This window comes from Camelus ferus, chromosome 16 (genome assembly GCF_009834535.1).
Source record: "Camelus ferus isolate YT-003-E chromosome 16, BCGSAC_Cfer_1.0, whole genome shotgun sequence".
Taxonomy (NCBI): Eukaryota; Metazoa; Chordata; class Mammalia; order Artiodactyla; family Camelidae; genus Camelus; species Camelus ferus.
This window is the reverse complement of record NC_045711.1, coordinates 28,846,184-28,867,459: the sequence shown is the minus strand read 5'-3', so window position 1 is coordinate 28,867,459 and position 21,276 is coordinate 28,846,184. Positions and strand designations below refer to the sequence as shown.

General features: G+C 40.9%; 1 protein-coding gene across 8 annotated transcripts in view; it reads left to right on the top strand.

The window, feature by feature from the left end:
* The first annotated feature begins 74 nt into the window (after nt 1-74).
* KCNJ16 (potassium inwardly rectifying channel subfamily J member 16) overlaps nt 75-21,276 on the top strand; it is a 58,642-nt gene continuing 37,440 nt past the window's right edge. For 4 of the 8 annotated variants that reach the window (XM_032456967.1, XM_032456970.1, XM_032456966.1 and 1 more), the window contains exons 1-3: nt 75-213; nt 2,389-2,514; nt 8,293-8,405. The gene's annotated coding sequence lies outside the window, so the exon portion shown is untranslated. Of the gene's footprint in view, nt 214-2,388; nt 2,515-8,292; nt 8,414-16,032; nt 16,139-21,276 lie in introns of all 8 variants that reach the window. The other 4 variants (XM_032456972.1, XM_032456973.1, XM_032456975.1 and 1 more) reach the window with 4 other exon arrangements.

Here is a 21,276-nt window from a genome sequence, read left to right as displayed (position 1 = left end):
GCTGACTGGCTGTCGCCTGCTTTATAAGATGCCAAGGGCTACCTATTTAGGTTCCCAGGGGGGAACTGTAGGAACAAACCAGTGTCAATGGTTAACCCGGGTTCTTGGTGTCTGGAGCTTTTCTTCCCTGTATTATTAACTACAGAACATTTTTCCCACTGCCCCGCTGTGAGCCCCCAGCTCTTAGATCCTCTATGGGGAGAGTGAATACAGGTAAGCGTGGCTCTATTTTTGTTATTATGCACAGTCATTCAGCCTGTGTTTTGCTCATGCTAGTCTCCCTTGATTAGGAAGCGGCAATGCTCTGTATCTGGCAATGTAAATATCAGTGTTGAATTGAATGCAATTAAAGTAACTTAATGTCCTCTACAAGTGCTTTAACTAGGAGTCTGTGTGTCATATTCCTTGAGTTCTTTCGAAGCTTTGGTCTAAAGTAGTCTCAAATTGACCTCTGTAGAGTTTATTAAAGAGACCGTAGTGCACTCTAAGGCAGGTATCTGAAAGCAACCTCCTCATGTTCCATATTCAGTATCAGACGGGGGCTTCGATAATTTCCAGCAAAAGCAAACCGTTGCTTCCCATATATATGTATACATTTATGAATATATGGCTTCAGGTGTGCATTTACACATCCCCTAAAATACTTCAGGAAAAATAGATTAACTCTTTTCCAAGGATTATATATCGTGATAGGAGAGGAAATAAAAACATCCATTTTTCTAGACTTATTTTAATGTAGATTAGAAGCAGAGAATTTTCTCCTGCTGTGTTCACCTTAATTTCTCTGAAGCTTTTTTTCTTGTTCATTAAAATCTTAGAACTTTTGTCTTTGAGTATCTATTCAGAAAACTGTACACTTATCCATCCTTTCTCTCCAGACAGAATTAATTCTTTAATATAAATAATTGAAATATCTCCTTTGTTGTTGGATATAGGTGATAAACAAGAACTTTCCTAAACACTCGGTGGATTCTGGTCACTTGCATTTTACTCTTATATAGTCATGTGAACTGAAAGGTCTTTAGGAAAAGAGGACTGGAGTCATTCTGCTGAATGTTTCCCTTACAGCTGTGAGTCAGATCCTTAAGAAGATAGAATAATGTACTTTGCCACTTTCCTTCAGAAAATGTAGATCAACCCCTCTCTTAAGTCAGATTTTAACCAATAAAATGACTTGAAGTGCCTGAAACTCAGCTGTTTTGCAGAATACCATGTAAGGGGTTCCTGAAATTAAGCCAAAAATAAGTTTAAAAGTGAACAGGGTCCAGAGCTCAATTCAGTTCAAATCAGCAGAGAGAGAAAGAGGGGGAGAGAGAGGGAGAAAGAGAGACAGAGAGAGAGAGGGAACCAGAGTAACTGATAGGTGTCATTCCTGCTGAAGTCTATTTTTAGAACACAGGAACTATGATAAATCCAAGACATTAGTCCCCTACAAAACCAGACCATGACAACATTTGAAACTGGAAGGAAAGACTGGAGTGGGAGGGACACTCAATGTACTATTTTAATGCAATTTCCTAAATAAGTATATTTTTATTTGCAAAGGAACAAGAGTCTTCAAGGACATTGAAAAAATATGTTTTTTCCACTTACCCATATGAGTGGTGAGTCCATGTTAAGGCTTGGATATAAATTAATTGAGATCAGTAAAAAGTGTAGTTTTGGGGGAAAATGATAGATATATAGGGGATGTTTAGAGTAAATATTTATAACCAAAACAACCCAAGGATTTAGTCGAATCTTTCTTTTTTTTTTTTTTTTTTTTAATTTGTAAGACCCATCATTTAACAAACTATTCAGCTTTTGTCCCCTATAAACTTATCCTGGAGCATTTTATGTTACTTCCTTGTTCTAGGAAAAGTGGCCTCAAATCTAACTTTAGAAATAGTGGATGGAAAATGTCATTATTTCAGGCATCACATAGACTATAAATATTTCCATGGTAGGGTGGGGAAATAAGTCTTTTAGGTCTTACTATGTACTGGGTGCTTAAATACTGTGTTCATTGGCTCTTTGACTTTGAAAAGAGCTTTTATATTCATTTTATGGATTAAAATTAGGTTTTCCACTCTCCGGCTGTGTAATCTTGGGAGACTTTGAAATGAGCCATTATATTCATTTCATAGATGAAGGTTGGCTTTTTCACTTTCTGGCTGTGTAATACTTCAGGTATAACATTCAAACTCAGTCTTGTCTGAATTCCAAACTGCGTGTGATTCTCATTACCACACAACAATCCTACCTCTTCTAATCTGATGATACTAAGTGTTGTGAGGCTTGATGCAAACGGCAAAGAGGCAGTGACCCCCCCAGAGATCTCGCCTGTGTGATCACTGTGCGTGAGTGTGGCTGAGAACGCAGACAGGTTACCAGTATCCTCTCTCTTAGACCTGTGAGTGACGCCTTCTCCATGGATATCGGTTTTCAACAGACAGATGGGACATCGATCATCACAGCTCCATCACTGAAGCTGAAACCTAACCCACAAAAATCTACCCGGATTCTTTTTATAAGGTGATGGCTGACACTATCCTCTCTTCTAGGCATGTACCATTATGTCACATTGATTAAAAACAGTTCTTTCAGAATGGAAGGCATTTTGCTATTTGTTTTTCCCACTAGAACCATGTTTTTGAATAATGGGAAAGAAATAAGGTAATTTTCTTAAGAAGGCAATGACCTACATTTTGTGTGTGAAAACAGAAACTCTAGAATTCTGAACCTTTTTTTTTTTTTTGCCACCACCGTCTGAGCCTTGGCCTCTATTAAACACTGACTTGGAGATAATGGGTCCTTAGGTCATTCCCTGACTTGATTATTGATGCATTTAGCAAGAGAAACATTTTTCTCTAATTTATTCATTGCACGATCCTCTCAGCAAATATTAATTAATTATGAAAAAAAAGTCCTAAAGCCTGAGGGTTAAATGGGAGATTGTTTATTACAATTAAACTGTTTATTACAGTTAAGACAAGTGAAGGAGGAAAAACAGATAATTTATCATTGACTGATACAGTAATTCATGTATTTATCAAATGTTTATTGATGGACTGCTCTGTGTCAGGCAATGATTAGACATTAAAAATATATTGGTGAAAAGGCAAAGACAAAAATTCTTGCCTTTGTGAATCTCACGTTTTAGTAGATGTTGGTGGACACTGTCAGTAATAAACTAAATTGAACATCAATGATGGTGAGTAGTATGAAGGAAAATATAACAGAAAAGAAACTATGTTTGGTGGGTGGAGTGAGAGTATTGTATTAGTTATTTCAGAACAACAAATGTTTGTTATCTCACAGTTTGAGCTGGTCAGAAATCCAGGCTGATCTCGGTCCTCAGAATCAGAGTCTCTCATGCTGCGGTCAAAGAGTCCCATGGGATTCAGTCATCTCAAGCCTCAGTGAGGGGAGGATTCTCTTCCAAGCTCAGTCACATGGTACTTGGCAGGATCTGGTTCCTCTGAGGCAGTTGGATGGGGGGCCTTAGTCGCTACAAATTGTTGGCTAGAGTCTTCCTTCAGTTCCTTGCACTTAGGTCTCTCCATAATGCCAACATGGCAGCTGGTTTCCATTAGATCAAGCAAGCAAGCAAGACAGAAGACAGAGTCTTTCTCTAGCCTGATCTTGGAAGGATGACATCCCCTCAGTTTGACCAGATTCTAGTGATTAGAAATGAGTCACTCATTCCAGCCAACACTCAAGAGGAGGGGATGTCACAAAAGCATGAACACCAGGAGGCAGGGATCATTGAGGGTCGTCTCCATAGCTGTCTGCCATAGGTTTACACGTTTAGTAGGACTGTCAAAAGAGCACTTCACTAAGTTGGTGATATTTGGTCAAAGACCTGGAGGTGATAAGAAAGTGAGCAGTGTGGATACCTTGGAGAAGAGCAGTTCAGGTCGATGGAACAGCCAGTGCAGAGCTCTGATGTGATGGGCACATTCGAGAAACAGCAAGAAGACCAGTATGGCTGAAGCAAAGTTACAAAAAGAAGAGTGATGGTAGATGAGGTCGTGTGGATGTGCCAGAAATTTTTTTCCCACAATGGAGCGGATTCTGCAATCTGCGTGTGTCTGACATGTTTTTCGAGATGTTTTAAAACACCGCTGGGGTATACATTTGCATAGACAAGGAGGAAGAATATTGTGTATGGCAGGAGGTGATGATGATGAAAATACAGACGTGCAAATAAGGGTAAATGAAGACATGGTTCTTCGAGCTTGACCCACGGAAAAATGAAAACGTATCTTAACACCAAGACTGTGCTGAGGCTGATGACCTGCCCGCCAAATGAGACGTGTAAGGAACACAACAGTCCATCAACACAGAAACTCACCCCAGCTATTGCCAACAGGCAGGGAATTACAAAGCAAATGTCGATTTCTTGGGCAGTAAATGGTATCAGAAGGCTTTCTCCAAACGGCTGTCTTCTGATTAGGACGTAGTCTTCTCTCAGATTTCAACAGGTAACAACCAGCAAGTCATCCATCGATCTTAGCATCTTCAAATGGCCCCTCTGTTGGAAACCATGGGAGTAAGGACTCTCTAAACAAACAACCCTTCCGAGATGCATATCGTCTTAGTCTGCTGGGGCTGCTGTGCCAAAAATACCATAGACTCGGTGGTTTAAACACAAACATTTATTTCTCACAGTTCTGGAGGCTGGAAGTCCAAGATCAAGGTCCCGGAACATTAGTTATCTGTTGAGACCCACTTCCTGACTCACAGAGGGCTGTCTCCTTATAGAGGTGAGAGAGCTCTCTGGGGTCTCCTATTCATGAGGGCTCCACCCTCATGACCTAATCACCCTTCAAAGGCTCCACCTCCCAAATCCATCACTTTGGGGGTTAGGATTTCAGCACAGGAATTTTGGGAGGACACAAACATTCAGTCCACAGCATCAATTAATGTGGAAATAAATTCAGGTTATTTTTCATCAAGTTTCTAAGCCCAAGAGCTCAGCTTTGGGAAAATGGCTTGTCTATATGCTGCAGTGCATTGAAGGATTCCTCTGCAGAGACGGTTGCATCCTGCTTTCTTAGCTGACAGCCTCAACAGACTTGGAGGAGAATTCTTTTTATTATTTTTAAACATTATGTACCCTAGACTTTGTAGTTATTTAAACATAAGGGGTGGATGATTTTATTTTTCTTATAGCTGCTCTGAAGTGAAAAAAAAAGGGATTGATTTTTTTTTCCCCTTTTCCCTTCAGGGTTTTCTACTCCAAAGTCAAGGATTCAGATGCAGAATGTACACAGCATCTTAAAGAGGCTTTGACTTTTAAAAATTTTTCTAGTTACTTTGGCTCCACATTCACTCTCCTTCAAAAATAGATATGAAACTATCCACAGATGTGAATGAAAACTGAAAAAAGTCGATCATCTGAGTAAGAAACAGTCCCCAAACAGACTTACCCAACAATTCCACATAAAGAAGATGATTTTTACCTTAACAATGTCCAGAAATATTACCTCAAGTCCTGATTTTATCGCATCTGTATGAGTATAGTTTTAAAGACTTCAAATGGTTACATGGCTTTAGATTATATCCTGTAAGATTTATTATTTTAAGTATCAAAAGTGAAGATGCAGTTATTCTTTCCTTTTTTGAAAGAAAAAAAGTACGTTACAGCACACATGACCAAAAAAGTATTTCATCACAAGTGAATTTTCATTTTTCATTATATTCCATTTTAAATTAGAACCATGTTCCCATGCGGTCAATAATCATTTATTGTGTCTGGATACCAAGATGACAAAGACCTGGTCCCTGCCCTCAGTCTGGCAGGAAAAGGAGGATCTGTAAATAATTAAGGGCAATTCCATGGCCTAGTACCACGATAACATAAAATATGATCAGCACACCAACCAATTGAACGTTTTCAGGAACGCGGTGAGGTGACAGCCAAATACACAGCACGTTGCTGTTGTCCTGGGTCTGCGTTTGGAATTCAGAACTTGTAGGCACTGAAGTATTGTTTTTACTATGAACTAGTGCAACGTTTTTTTGTTGCCAGAATGTCACTTTGATGGTTCCCTTAAAATTGTTGTCTTCTTCCTCCTATAGTTTGGTAACTGTATGAGGTTTATCCAAAGAAATAGAACCAATATGATACATATAGACAGAGAGAAAGAGAGGGAGAAAGATTTAATATAAGGAATGAGTCATGTGAATGTGAGGGCCGGCAAGCCTGAAGTCTGTAGGATAGGCTGGCAATCTGGAAAAGTTGACATTGCAGTCTTGAGTCCAGAATTTTCAGGTTAGGCCAGCAGGCAGGAAACTCAGGTTGAATCTCTATGTTGCAGCCTTGAGGGAGAATTGCTTCTTCTTTGGGAATCCTCAGTCTTTGCTCTTAATACCTTCAACTGTTTGGACGAGGCCCACCCACACTCTGGTGGGGTCATCTGCTTTACTCAGTCTACAGACTGCAAACTTTAATCCCATCTGACAGACATCTTCACAATAACACCCTGATTGGTCTTTGACCAAACAACTGGGCACCATAGCCTGGCCAAACTGATACATGAGACCATCCATCCCAGGAACATAGGGCATCTTCTCTATGCCTGTATTTTGTTGTGCAGTTAACAGACATTCTAAGTTTGAAGCTTCAGTTTCTGTAAAATAAATTAACTGTATTTTATTTGTTATATGTATTTCAAATTCTGTAAAATGTATATGCCTAAAAGTACCCTCATTTTTGTATAGAAGCATCCAGTCATTTAATACAGCATTTTCAGTGCTACAATTTTTGAACAATGGAATCTGGACAAAGAGTAAATGATTTCTTCTAATTGAAACAAAGAAAAAATTATTTTAAAAGACACCACAGTCCAGCCTTCTAATAGCATTGTCTTTTTTTCTATTAATTTCACTTTCTATACCATATGTTTCAGCGATTACATGCTCTCTCCTAGATTTTTGTGTAGCTTATTTTTCATATGTATGAGTCCTACCAGCGTTCATAGTAGTAGCAACATGCCAGGAGCTGTGAGAAGCCACAAGATTAACCTGGTGTACCTTTTTGAAGCATTAAACCAAAAATTTGGATGGAGAGTGGATAAATTAATTTAGCCGATAAGCAGGTTAAATAATTTGTAACGTAGCATATATTTTAAAGAAAAATCATAAGACTGGAATACTTTGAGCTTGGGCCAAGTTCTTTGTGTAATATCTTCAGATCCCCTAGGATTTGGGGTAGAGATGTAGGGGGTGGGGTATGTAATGTACTCATTTCTTTTCTGTTTTTTCAGGAATTTTTAATGCAAAAATTTGAGAAGCATTATTAAGGGATGATTTGGGGGAGGCCAAATACTTGCGTTAGGTTAGTACTTGATTGGTTAATGAGCTCTACCCACCTCATCTCCCACCCACTCAAATATCTACTCACCCACAGACTCCACCAGTCTTCTCACAACTATGTACTTTTCTCATCTCACGTGAGACTGTTCCAAACAGGAGTGATTCAGGACATTCTGTCCCACCTTTGGGAAAATAATCCGAAGTACCTTCACAAAACAAGGCGCCTGGTGTAATGGCCAGACCAAGAAAGTCGTTCAGTAGATCTCTGAGTCAAGGTTCTCCTGCGTAGAAGCCACGGCACGGAGTCTGCTGAACAAGAGTTAATAACCCTCACCCAGGTGCACTTACCTGAAAGACGCATTATCCATCCTGATGAACTGGGAGGTTATTAACCGAGCTTTCAGCATTCTCAAAATGTACTGTTGAGTTCTATTTATAGATGGCACAATAAAATCCTTCCCCGAATTTGCAACTAAAATTTGAGAAGGTGCCAGAGTATCTGAGGCTATGAGCCATGCACCGGGATTGTCACACCCAGAAGCCCGCTCCTTTTGTTTAGGTCAGAATCGAGTCAACTTGTGGGCGGTGAGAGAACACGCAAGGAGAAAGTCGTGTGGCTAATCTGAGCAAATTATCTAAGACTTGTGAGTTACACATATTTAAATTTAGGCTTTGTGGGAATAGAAGGTGGTTTCATTTCCTTATGACTAAATTTTTATTTAACTGTACTGGAAAACAGTATGGAGCTGGAGATAAGATTACACCATTCACACCAGGAGTTTAAAAGCTAAAGAAACATTCAGAGAAACAAAACGGAACGGAGCAAAAATCATAAACAAGCACACCCAAAGAAAACCAAACAGGGGCGAAATATACTTTGCTTTCACGCTCACAGTGGGGATCAGGACCGTGTCTGTGCCTCACGTTGCTATAGGCAGATTTGGGGGGTGCTTTTCCCAGACACTGGTGTCAGCTCATTTCTGTTCGTAGCTGGCGTGAAGAGTGGACCCTGTTTCTCCAGGCGTGCGTGGACTTTGGTTGTAGTCTGTTGGAGCAGCTTGTGTGACAGAAGCACGGGAGCACGGAGGAAGCGGAGCCGGGAGGTGAGCAGGTGAAATCCACAACTGTGTCCTCAGACCTTTGCTATCCAGGGTCACCATGCTTCTTTTTGTGTGGGGGAAAAAACTGACTGTACTCATTATGCACTAAGTAATACCATGGTAACCGTATTGTCGACCTGGTTGTTTTAGGCATCAAACTAGCAGCATTCAGTGACCACCTTGCCACTTAGGAGACTGAATGTTAACTTTTACACTTTTCCATGGATTGAACAAAGGGCACCTCTGTTCTTCTAAGTAGGCAAACAAGACTCATTGCATTTAAGCACCAGGCTATATAAAGATAAATCCATCAGCTCCTTGACATCGGGAAGGACAAAGCCTAGCAAAGGAGGACGTGGGCAGGAAAACCCACTTTGCTGGGAAATTGAAGGAGGCTTTACATTGGGAGTAATACTTGTGTTTCGACTTAAAGCAAAAAGAGATGTCTGCCTGATCTACAAAGAACCTAACATATCTGGGGAAATGAGAAGTTCTGTGTGGCTGGAGTGCAGGGTTCTTGGTGTGAGGATGGAGGCAAGGGGTAATGCACGGAATAAAGAAGTGGGATGACCAGGTAGTAGCTTCCATGTGAAGGATATTTGTAGGGTTTACCCTTCTTTCCCAAATCACTTACAACCATCGTTCTGAGACTGAACTAGTTCCCCATTCTGCAACCAATTCTGGGAAAGGAGGATGATTTAATAGAAAATAGAGAGAACAGAGGAGAGATAGGAGAAACTAATTAGTGATGTTTTTCTGTTTTATGGAGGACTCTTTGAGATGGCATTAGGAATTCACCTGCAAAGACTCAGTTCCTCTGGACACTGAGGGACGAGCAGATAGACTAAAAGGGGCATCATGGTGGTAGAAAGAACGTTGGGCTCCAAGTTAGAAGTCTTCAGGCTCACTCTTATGATGCATTTATTTTTTAAATTTATTTGTTTTATCTAAATATATTATTTATTTTATCTACATATTTATTTATTATATCTATATATTTATAAAAACTAGAAAATAAATTTGACAGTAAGTAGTTCTCTATTGTCAGTTTCCTCACCTATAAAATAAAAACATTCCCGTCATTCATTTATACATTCCTTCAGCAAACACCTAATAATGGTGTGTATATGAAGTGCGTGTGTATATAGATGTCAGTGTCAACATAAATACATATCTATTCATTCCTCTGGTAGTTCTGCTTTTCTAACCAAACCCTGATAACCAAGCCCATCAGGTGTATGTCTGTATATATACATGACTTATCATAAGATTTGACCTTACTTCATGGGTCGCAATCTGGTGCTGGACCCTGAAGCTGCAAGGCAGTCAGCTGGCAGGATGGCTGGATATGAAGTGAGAGGTGGATCACAAATGAGAACCAGCGAAGATGAGCTGGAAGCCACCGGGACCAAGTGGAGCCCACGTCGGCCTCTCACGGCCTTTGCGCCTCCAATGAGATAATGGGGTGTCTGGCAGGGGAAGCTGGTGCCCTCCCCCATGTAACCCAGGAGTCACAGAAGTTGAAGGAGGAGACCCAGCGGGAACCATGGGCTTACCTGCTGCCCTGTGCCAAAAACACGAGCCAGCAGATCGGTGGCAACCTCTGTGAAATTCCACAGTGCCTCATGCCCTCCGCTGACCGTCTGATGCAAAGAGGATGTGGCTGTTGCTTTCCTTTGCCTGACGAATGTCATGCCAAATGCCTCCCACAGCCCAGGCTATCCGGGAACCGTGAAGGACATGGAATTCTGGAACATGTAGCCCCAGTTTAGCTAAATGAATACAATCCAAACTAGCACCTCTGACACCTGCCATTCAGGATATAAAACAAGTGACTGAAACATAATTCCTACCTTCAAATAGCTAACCGTATGGTGGGAGAGAGTCTTAATTCACTCTGATATGTGTTGTAATAGAACTCCTTGTATAATAGAACACACGCACAAAGCGAGAAAAATAGCCAGGAGCAAGCTTTGGAAGTGGGACATTTTTAATGATTTCTCAGAGTCTCATTTTTGGCTACTTGACATCAGATTACCTCCATTTTAAAAAAGATGAAAACTACAACGTAAATTTGTTCTGGGTATTTTAATGACTTCGTATTCCCTGAGATTCCCTCGTCTTTTTTATTTCACTTGGGAGAGTGGTGGTGCTGAATGGATAGCAACCGGATCGCTACACTAACCCAGGGCTTTCCGTCCACGGAATTATGCCTGCTTATTTAAGTCACCAACCGTGTTTCCACAGAGACGATGTTTATCTTGCTTGAGTATAATTTACCTCTCTTATAACTTGAGGGGAAAAAAAAAAAACCAGATATACACCAAGAAGTTTATTGACAAGTCACAAAATCCCTTGACCGTTAATAATAAAGGAAAAAAATATTGAAGATAGGAAGGGGCCTCAAGATCCCGTGCCAGAACTGTACTGTGAAAACAACCTGTTTATCATCACTGTCTCTTCCAGATTTTTCTCTGCCACCTCTTCATTAGACTATGCTTGACTGCCTCTTTCACCTTAATCTTCTGCCTCGGCTTCTCTTCCTGGGATGCTGTCTCGTAGGGCAGACTTGGTATATTTCAAAGACTCCATGTTTTCCCTTAACACCAAGGTAGTGTCACAGTGATGGGTGGCCTCATCCGTTCTTTGAAGGCTTTGTGTCCACAGCCCCAAATGTTCTGTTCACCAAAGTCATAAAAAGAAGATATTTCTGCTGCATCGTCCATGCCTGATACAAGGCTACCTGGAAGAACTTCTGTCATACCCGCCAACATCAGAGGAGCCTGTGTCATTTCACAGCAGAAATAATAGTTTCAATTTACTCATTGATTTTTATTTAACAGACAGAGGGTGCTAATTACATGCTGTACATCATTTTAAGTGCTTTACCAAGTATTAATCCTTCCATCCTTATAAGGAACTTCATTTTTACCGATAAGGAGACAGGGGCACAGAGAGGCCATGAAATGTTCCCAAGGTCACACAGCTCGTAAATGGCGTAGCTGATTTTGGGCCAGGCGGCCTTTCTCTATATAGCATGTGTCCTAAACCACTAATCTGTGCCCTCTAAAGAACCTCAGTTCCTCCCTAAATTCATATCTGGGTGATGATGAGAAAAGCTAAATGATACTAACACATAATTTGGATTACACATCTCACATTCAAGAAACCTTTGCACACAACTCCACGTGAGAGCCTGACAAATGTTCTGGCATTGGATCGATAAGATAGAATCAACCCCTATCCCCTGAACCCTGATTATTGGTTTCTTTGAAGTACTCTGTTTTGTACACCAAGCATTAAATTGTACTTTTCTCTATCAAAGGCATTTAAAGATTAAAAACAAGCAAATCAGAAACAGAAAAGAAAATACCTGTACTCTATTAGTGGGTAGAACCCCAGCTGCCTGAGCACAAAAAAAACTGTCATTTTCATCAAAAGTTAATAAACACAAACAGAATTTTTAACACCATAAATCAAAAAGGATTTCATTTCATTGAGCAGGTATAATATCCAGTCTAAGGAAAGTAATATTTCATCGATGGGGAAAAGCACAATTGCGGTCTGTGGTCCTAATGACATATGGAAGTCTGGCAGCTTTTGTACCAAATATTAAACTAATACCAAACAAGCCATTTGTTTGAGGGATAAAATACAGATAAAAGTAGAGCCCAGTGAGCCTTGAGAGATTTCTCAGTTTAGAGTATGAAGTCTCTCTTTAATTAATCCAATATAAAATAGACCACTTTCTTTGTGCCAGTGAATATTGACTTCATTTATTAGAAGTTACTGCTCTGAATGTTCACATACTTACAATGAGAGTTTTCGTGGAGAAAGCAGAAGCTGTCTTAGTTTTCACTCTTGCATTAAAATTAATTAATTAAGAGTAACAGTGATATAAAGTCACCAGAGTTAGCCATTTAAGGCACAGCAAATCCTGTATTTCATTGGTTCAGCCATTTATTAGAAATGAATTAAAACTTTTATTTTCAGGAAGAGCATCAGACAAAGCCAGTGATCAGCACAATAAAACTGTATTTTTAATAGTAAAATATTTTCAGTATTCTCTGAAAGAAAAAAAACTGTACTTCCAAAAAAAGCTGTTCAGGTACATTTTTACTATTCAAAAAATAATTATATCAGAATTGTTTATTAATCATTTCCCAGGGTTCATCATAAGATGATTGTCTTTTGAAGAAATAGGATGTTTACTTTTTTAAGTTGAAAAAAAAATTGGGAAAAATTTGGCAGTTGCCCTACCTTCGACTGTCAGTGCATTCATCTTAAAGCTGCCCGAACTCATGAAGGTTCTAATAAACTTCTCTGTTGTGCTTGGCATTTCCTTTTACGTAGTCTCAGCTTTTAAACTGAAGACCACATCATTCACTCACATGCTTCTGTCTTTCTTGTTTTGTCTTTACTCTTTTTTTTGATTTGATTCCTATTGAAAATAACTAACATCCTTTGTGGTAGCACTTCAAAGCTTAGAAAATTCTTTTACAGCAATGATCACATTTTATCTTCAAAAAACAAAAAAACAAAACACCTCTGAGAGTACTGGAAGTAACAGTAGTAGAACTCTTACTACAGTGATGGAAACACGAAGGACCTGGTCAGTTACGTGCTGTGCTGGTTCCTGGCGGACCAGGGAACTCAGACTCCAGGGTTTCAGCTCAGATCCATTCCTCTTTCACATAACATGCAACTCCACAGAGCCTCCTTTCCTCTTCCATCTCTGCAGCGGGGAAATCTTAAGAGGATAACAAGTACCTTCTCAGCGTGCCTTCTGTCTGCATCGTAGAAGCAGACGGACCTGGATTTTTCATCTGGCCTCTTTCCCTTGTGCCTTGTAATTTCGGCGAGAGGTTCTCAAAGTGTGGGCCACCGCTGGCAGCACCAGAATCACCTGGGAGCTTGTACAGAATGCAAATTCTCAGGCTCCACCTCGGACCAACTGAAGCAGCCACCCTGGGGATGGAGTCCAGCGTGTCTAACAAACCCTCCACGTGGTTCTGATACACTTAAAAGTTTGGAAGCCGGGGGAATTTATAGGCCAAGGCACTTCACTGCTAAAGAACTTCTGCTTTCTCTATTACTGGGTCAGTGATCCCCATGGCGCAGAGCTCTTATGAGGATGGGGGCAATGGATGTGCAGACAGGCACTTAGAAATGTTGACATTCCTAGGGGATCAAATATTACGGCAAGCGTTAATTCCAACTCTGAATTCAGTGACTTTGGTCCTCTAGAGAACAGAGGTGAAATGACTGCCCTTCGTGGATGCAGTATTATTTCTAAACCTGGAGGAGAGGACTGTTTCTAACTTACGGATGAACTGGATGGTCCTCTTTGGCTGTATTCCAAGTAGTTAGTGGCTGCCATTTAAAAGAAATCAAATGAAGCCAAGTGTTATTTTGTTTGTTTTTTATTTTTTCCTAGCTAGCAACTTTAGTAAAAACTCAGGGAGGGGGCATGACCTCTGTCTTCGTCACCGGCATCTTTCTTGTTTTTGTTCATGTGATTCTGACAGTTGTGTCATCATAGCTTCACCCGGTGGCCAATTTTAGTTCCCTGGTTGAAATTGCTTAAAATGTCTATATGTGAATATGGCTCTGTCATTTAAAAGTTCTTAGTATAAGAGAAAATCTATACATTCAATTTAAAAACTCAATTAAGAAAATTTTTAGGCTTGTGTCCACCAAAACAGGTGAAAGTCGGTCTCATGTAGCTGTATGGAGTTAGAGGGGTGAACAGGCAAATCAAGTCAATTTCTGCTTTTGATTCCTGTTTGTCCTCTTCGTGGACTTAAAAACTAGAGAACGTTTGTTAAGACCTGCCGTATGCCAGGCACCAGGCTGTAAGCTTGGGGTCATCTTATCTTCCTTTATTTGGCTTTTGGGGGGATGGTGTGGGGTGGGAGGTGTTCTTTAACAGGAATTAGGGGATTTAAGACACATCAGTTGGCTACGTAAGTCTTTGTTTTTAGATCGAATTAAGAGCCTTGCGTAATTTGTACACTAATTTTAACTACCAGGAACGAGAGCTGAAATACACCTGCTTTCATTTAACTCTCAGAGCGCCCAGATTCCTGAAGTTTAAAGAGAAGCAACCGCCCAAAGCCATGTTTTTTGTTTATTTGTTCCAGTAGTTCCCAAAAGCAGGATTCTTAACTCGGGGGAGACAGTGAGAAAAACCATAAAAACAAACAACAAACTTGTGCTACTAAAGTGTAAATCTGCAGTTCCCAGCATTGTGGTACTCTGTAACCAGATGGCATGCTAATAAACAAACTTAACTAGAAGAAGGGGAAATATTTAGCTATAAACTAGACTTACCACTGCATGTAACATTTTTTCCCAAAAGGTTTTCATATCTCTGTTTACCAAATCTATAAGTAGATTAAACAAAATTAAAAGCTAGTTACTGCAGTATTTACAGAGAACACACAGCTCTAACTCTGTTGAGAATCTCTAGTCACATCACAGTCAAGGTGAGGGCGGAGTATGAGGTGCTGACACTGCACATCCTGGCAGCAACTGCTTCCTTCCCCCTCGGTCTCGTTCTGCTGCGCTGGGACTTTTAAGCAGAGATCTGACCGGGGAACTGGTGTTGTCCACTTCTGTCCGGCCTCAGCTGTCTCTCTGCATGACCAGAAAGCTGTTCAATTATTTGCTCAAGCATTTCTTTTTTTAAGTCTCCACCTCAGATTTAATCACTTACTTACCTTCCTGCCAAAGAATTTGTGCTGGTGAAACAGGGCAACTCGATCCAGGCAGAACCTGCTGTTTCTGCTTCTATCCAGAGGGTCAGCAGTAGAAGGGCTGGTTGCAGTGATTTTATAATTGAATGGGGTAATTGTTCCGGGCTTTTTGTTTTTCCCTTGGAAGAAAATTCTACAGGCTTGAAAGCCCTAAGATAAGGTGGAAAGTCTACCCCAAAACACTGTGTGCCTTCTCACAAACCTTTTAGCTAGTAGAAAACAGATCATCTTTGTTATACTTTGGCTGGATAAAATTGACATGTTATCTGGGTGATTGAGGTCAGTGGAAACACTTAGGGTCTATTTCCCAGGTACTTTTCTAGGCTGAATTATGGACCTAGCTCAGGCACACAGTCCTCCTTACAGACTGAGTTGAATTCATTGGCTACATTTAGCACATTCATATGTTACAGACACTTAAAAGCTCACAGCTGCCATTTCGGAAGGCTCGAATTCTGTAGTCTCTCTTCAACAATCTGATCTATCAAAGTAACCAGGAATGCGTAAAGTACTGTAGAATTTTGCTAAATATGTCAAACAGAGAATTCTGAAAAGATGGAAGTGACATCCATTTTGTTTGCCTCAATGGCCAGAAATATCACCAAAGCCTTGTTCAGAAATATTCTTCAGGAGATACCTGGCTCCTGAAAAAAGACTCCAAAGTCCCTAGCCAGGCAGGTAGAAGTTTTGCCATTTGCAGCCCGGCTTCGTGTTTTGGCCTTTTCTGTCCCCCCGTCTCTTTCCCACTTCACCAGAAGGCTGTGCCCTCTCCTCCCATCTGGAGAAAACAAGCCGTCTCCCACGTCACTCACCATCTAAGCAGCTCTCTTACAGTCTTACCCAAATCCACCTGCTCCGCCCCCCTTTTCCAGACGAAATAAGCCGACAAAGAGCACACCCTGCTGTGAATTCATCCAGACTTTGTTGCCGTTTCTGCTCATCCACCTTCATCCATGACCATTTCCAACTCATCTGACCGTGAGTCCAAATAAAACTTAAATAAAAATACAGCTGAAATGATCATTTCCTGCTTGTTACAGATCGTCTTCTAAAAAGCCTACTAATTCCGCAAGGACGAGCGTCCGGTCTTATACATCCTACATTTGCAACCTTGAACACAGAAAAAGGGGAGAGGCCTAAGCAATGGCGTTTATTTCTTTGGGGCAAAAAATCAAGAATTAGGCTTAGGAATGATATACAAGAGGATTGGCCCCTGGATAGGGTACGTTGCAAACAAGTTAAAAATAGACAGGATTTATTTTGGGCCCTTCTTTCCCTCAGTCCCTCCCTGGTCTGGCACTACACACTCGCGCACACACACACACACACACACACACGCACGCGCACACACACGCGCGCGCACTCCTTCTGCTTTCCTCTGTTCTACTGGCTGCATATCTGGTTCTTTGCTGTCGCCCCACGTTGGTCTTTACTTTCCTGTGATTCTCCAGGCCGGGCTTTGGGAGGCTTGATTTTCACCTGTGCCTTCTTTGGACTCGTTAATCAATAGAAATGGATAAAAAGCCAGACAAGAAATTCAGGCAAGGCTTTACTGGGACCCGTGCCGCAGCACGAGGGAGCAAAAACGAGTAGCCGGTTCCCGTTTCTGTCTGCAAGGTGGGGTGAGCTGGTCCCTTAAGTGAGTGAGGGGTGCGGCTGCTCGGTGGGCCAGGCTGGGTGGGTCGAGCTGTGTGCAGGGATCAGGCGCCGCCTGCTGCTTTTGCTCCAGGCACCTCAGAAGCGGAAGTTGGGTTTTGGACTTTTTGTATCGTGTTGGTCATAATATGCCCCAACTGCGCATGCGTGCAGTTACTTTTCATTCCTTATAGTTTCTTTGTATTTCTTGCTGGAGGAGACGTCTGCCCAGGAGCAAACACTCCTGGACAGTAAAGGGTCCCAAGTCCCAGGTCCCAGACTATCTTGTTTACACTTAATTTGAAACTCAGGTGAATGGTCTACACAGTGAATAACATTAGTAGGTCAAGTACGGTGATGGCCTGTGTGTGTGGCTGGGGTGGTAGGAGCAGGGAGGTGTTTAATTTAGGCCAAGTGGGAGGGGTGGTTACTTATCCTGTTTAAGCGTTTATAGGCTGGGAAATCAGGTGTTAGACAATACTAAAAGGTCTAAAACGTGGTCTGCACCATAAATAAAAGAATTCTAAAATATCTATTTGAAATCACATCAGGGTGAACCATAGTGGGCTCTTAATTTGTTTTTTCAATTTGGATTTCATTGTTTTGTGAGTCTCAGTTCCCATATGGGATCAAAATATCTTCAACAATATCTTCCAAATATGTGTCTGTTCCCTCTAGCCTGTGTATTGAGAATTATGCAATAAACTAAACAAGCAGGTTTACCCCCAGAACATAGATGTCTGGTGATCTGTAGATACTATGTAAAGTTGAAGAGCAGCTTTTAAAAATTTTCATCACCTCTCAGTCATGTGATATGTCACAACCTAAGGGTAAGTTTAATATCGAGAATGGCATTTCTGCAAAACAAACTCAGAACCTAACATATGTCAGGCACCTGGTTTTATAGTTGGAAATAATTGAACTTACTTGTCTATCCATCTGCAAAGGTGGGGGCATAGTAGAAGAGTCCTTAGAGAGGAAGACATAAATGGAAGAAAATTCTAAAAGATGTAAAAAAAACCTTTGAAATGCAAGGATGGATGTCTAGCAGTTTCCCGAGGCAACGATAACCAGGTGGCTTCAAACGACAGAAATGTATTCTCTCTTAGTTCCAGAGGCAGCGGCTGGAAGTCTGAAATCAAGGCTACCCTCCCTCCAAAGCTCTAGGGGAGGTTCCTCCCTGGCCTCTTCCAACTTCTAGGAGCCTTGGGGATTCCTTGATCTGTGGCAGCATGACTCCCACCTCTGCCTCTGTTACCAGCCCTCTCAGATCGGTGGACCCCAACTGGGTCCTTCCCTTGCTGGGAGCCACTAGTGCCAATTGAAGGAGACCAGGTTCAGCAAAGCAGAACAGAAACTTTATTCACTGATCAAGGAATGGAGAAGGGAGCGCTCGTGCTCTAAAGACAGCCCTTCTGCCCAAAAGGAGGAAAGCAGGGGAACTTTTAAGGAGTAAGAGGAAGGAGCACCATCAGAAACTGGGAAAAGGGCAGAGATTTCCAGGAACAGCCGGCACATGTGCAGTTCCTCCAGCTCCCCTGCATGCGGCACTGACTGTGCCTAGCAAGGTACAGGTACCCTCTTTGAGCAGAGAGCTTAGCACGATGCTAAAGCAAAGGCAACTTGCAGATACTTCTAGGTTTCTTCTGCACAGGAACTGCTCTTGCCATTAGGCTGGAACTGGTTCAGGGCAGGTGACGGTCACATTTCCTTTGAGGTGTAACTGAAATATACCTGTGACAAACATCAGGGGTTTTGGAACAAGACTAGGAATAGGGTTAAGCAGAGATCTTTCAGCTTCCCGGTATATGTATAGGTGACACCTCCATCTTCCCGTGGCTGCTTCTCTGTGTGTCTGTTCCTTCTTCTCTTAAGGACACCAGTCTTACTGGATTAGGGTCTACCCTAATGACCTCATCTTAACTTGATTACATCTGCAAAGAGCCTATTTCCAAATGAGGTCACAGTTAAACGGACCAGAGGTTAGGACTTCAAAATATCTTTTGAGGAGGACACAATTCAACCCGTAACAGATGATGATGGCAAAGAAACGAAGACCTCCATACTTTCCTCAGAAAAGGGTAGAGAAATACAGTGAAATGAAGGGTGGCTTTACTTTCTTTTCATTAACTCTTCCTATTGTGCTTTTAGTCTATGTTGGCCGTTACGACATGCTAAGATAATACTAGATGGAAGCATTTGTTTTTTTACTTACAGTTTTGAATCTTGCATCCCTTTGAAGAGGCATGGCCTGGCTGTTCTTCCATAATTTTCCATGACTATTAGTAGTCAGTAAGCAGGTAACCTTAATGCTGTCAATAAACAAAACAGGTGAACACATTTCACAAAGAGGAAAGGAAAGGCCAATTTTTTTAAAGAAAGGGCAAATAAAAGGAACAATTAACTGTGGGTAGAGGAAAGGTGAAAGACACGAAGTGGTCTCAGAAGTAGTTATCCGATAAACATGGGGAAAATAGGGATTTGGGACTGACGCAATTATCTCATGACTCACATTTTCTTCCATAACTTCTCCTGAGCCCAGGACAGCCATGTGTTCTGAGGCTTACTCTGTATTTTCCAGACTGCCTAGCCTAAAGAGAAATAACAGTAGTAACATTTGCATTTACTTAAGGCTTTGGAACAAATCAAAGTGAAAATAAAAGTAACCTTCAAGGAGTGTCTGCAGGGAATAACTGACTCAACCATGGTGGCCAAGGCTGCCCTTTGGTCCTTATTTTCATGGCAGCGTTAGCAATATATTGAAGCGGTATTTCAAGGAGGGTGGAAAGGTAGGAACATCAGATGAATCTTTCTAGGAAAGAAAACAACCGCTCGCTGAGGGCACTGTTGATGAGTCTGTGTTGCAATTGTGAATTCGAGATAGTTGCAGAAGTTGAAAGAACTTGAGCTGCTAACAATTAGTGAAAGTGTGTATTGTGTACACAGACACCATCTAGATAGAAAGAATGGGCTGGCAGAATATTTAAATCACCACACCCATCCATACTGGCTTTATGACTATAACTCAATAAAAAATTTTAAAAAATAGTAATTATGAGAACTAGAATTAGCAATATCAAAAAAACATTTCTTTAAAATGTTAGGTGAAAAAGCAGGGTACAGATTTGTTTATATGCTATAATTGCTACTCTATAAAATGCGTATATGTGAGAGAATGACTAGGAGTGTGCAGAAATGAAATTCCCTCTGCTTGCTTGGGAGAATTGTGAGAAAAAAAAGTATGTAGAACATGGATGTGAGGTAGAAAATTAATAAAACTTTAAATGATGAATAAAAAAAAAAAGAGTCAGATTTGAAAGTAAATGCAAAGTGGGCAAAACGTCATGTTTCCAAGAACATGATGCATCCAGCTTGGTTATAGTTTACCCGTCCTGAGAGAGGGAAGGAACTGTTGTTCGGCCTGTGCTGCAGGGCCATGCAATTTCTCCACAGAAAACTGTTATCTTTGACTATTTGTTACAATAGTTTTCATTAAAATCAGATTCAATTACAGTTGAATCAATCCAACTTTAATATATTCGTTAATAGATAATTCAATTTCTAAGAAAGCCAAGCTTCCTTGAAAAAAGTGATTAAGTGCATTGTTTTACTCATATAATAGGGAAGTTTGAATAACTTATCTGGGGAATGTTATTCACAAATGATTCAATTTTTAAAGTATTCTGTGGAGGCTATACTTTTAAGAAGTATATTTATGTAAAGTGGCTGTCCCATATTTTATTTACCACCATATTGTACTGTTTATTTTGAAAGGTTGAACATACAGTGGCCAAGATCATGTATGACAGTAGAACTCTGACTCACAAATTCTATAGCAAATAACCCTGGAAGACACATTTTGTAGCCATTGGCCTAAAATGGTAAAGAACTGGTGTTTGACTTTAAATTTCCCTAATTTTTTTTCCCCACTTCTAACTTAGAACCAACCAGATAAAGCAAAATGTACTTCCCAATCATAGTGGATGCCCTACTTCTAATTAACCTGGTTCCAGCTTCTCATGCCAACAGCCTTGGATCACACCATACCTGAAGCCTTCTTCTTTTTTTTTTTTTTTTTAACTGTAATGCTTTCCCACTCTGCTGCCTCCCTTTGAGTCTCTGCCAAACACAAGTGATGGTGGCTGACTCCCTTGCTACAGCAGACTCTGAATGATAGCCCCTGCTTATTCTCATTTGGGTGGTCTTTATTTCTACAATACTTATTACAATTTCCATATAGAAACCTTTAAATGGCAAGATGGGCCCTGCCCGAATTTAAAAGATCACTTGGGGCCACTGGACATTCAGCGTAGAGCCAATAATTTTGAAGCCAGACAAATGGTTAGAACCGGTTCAAACTTGGATCGAGATTTCTTTGACCTGGTTCCGATCTGTGATAATTTGGCATTTGTATTACTCAGTCCTCTTTCTGGGTCATTGCAGCAAAGGTCTCATTGCTTGTGAGTCTCCTGCACACAGTC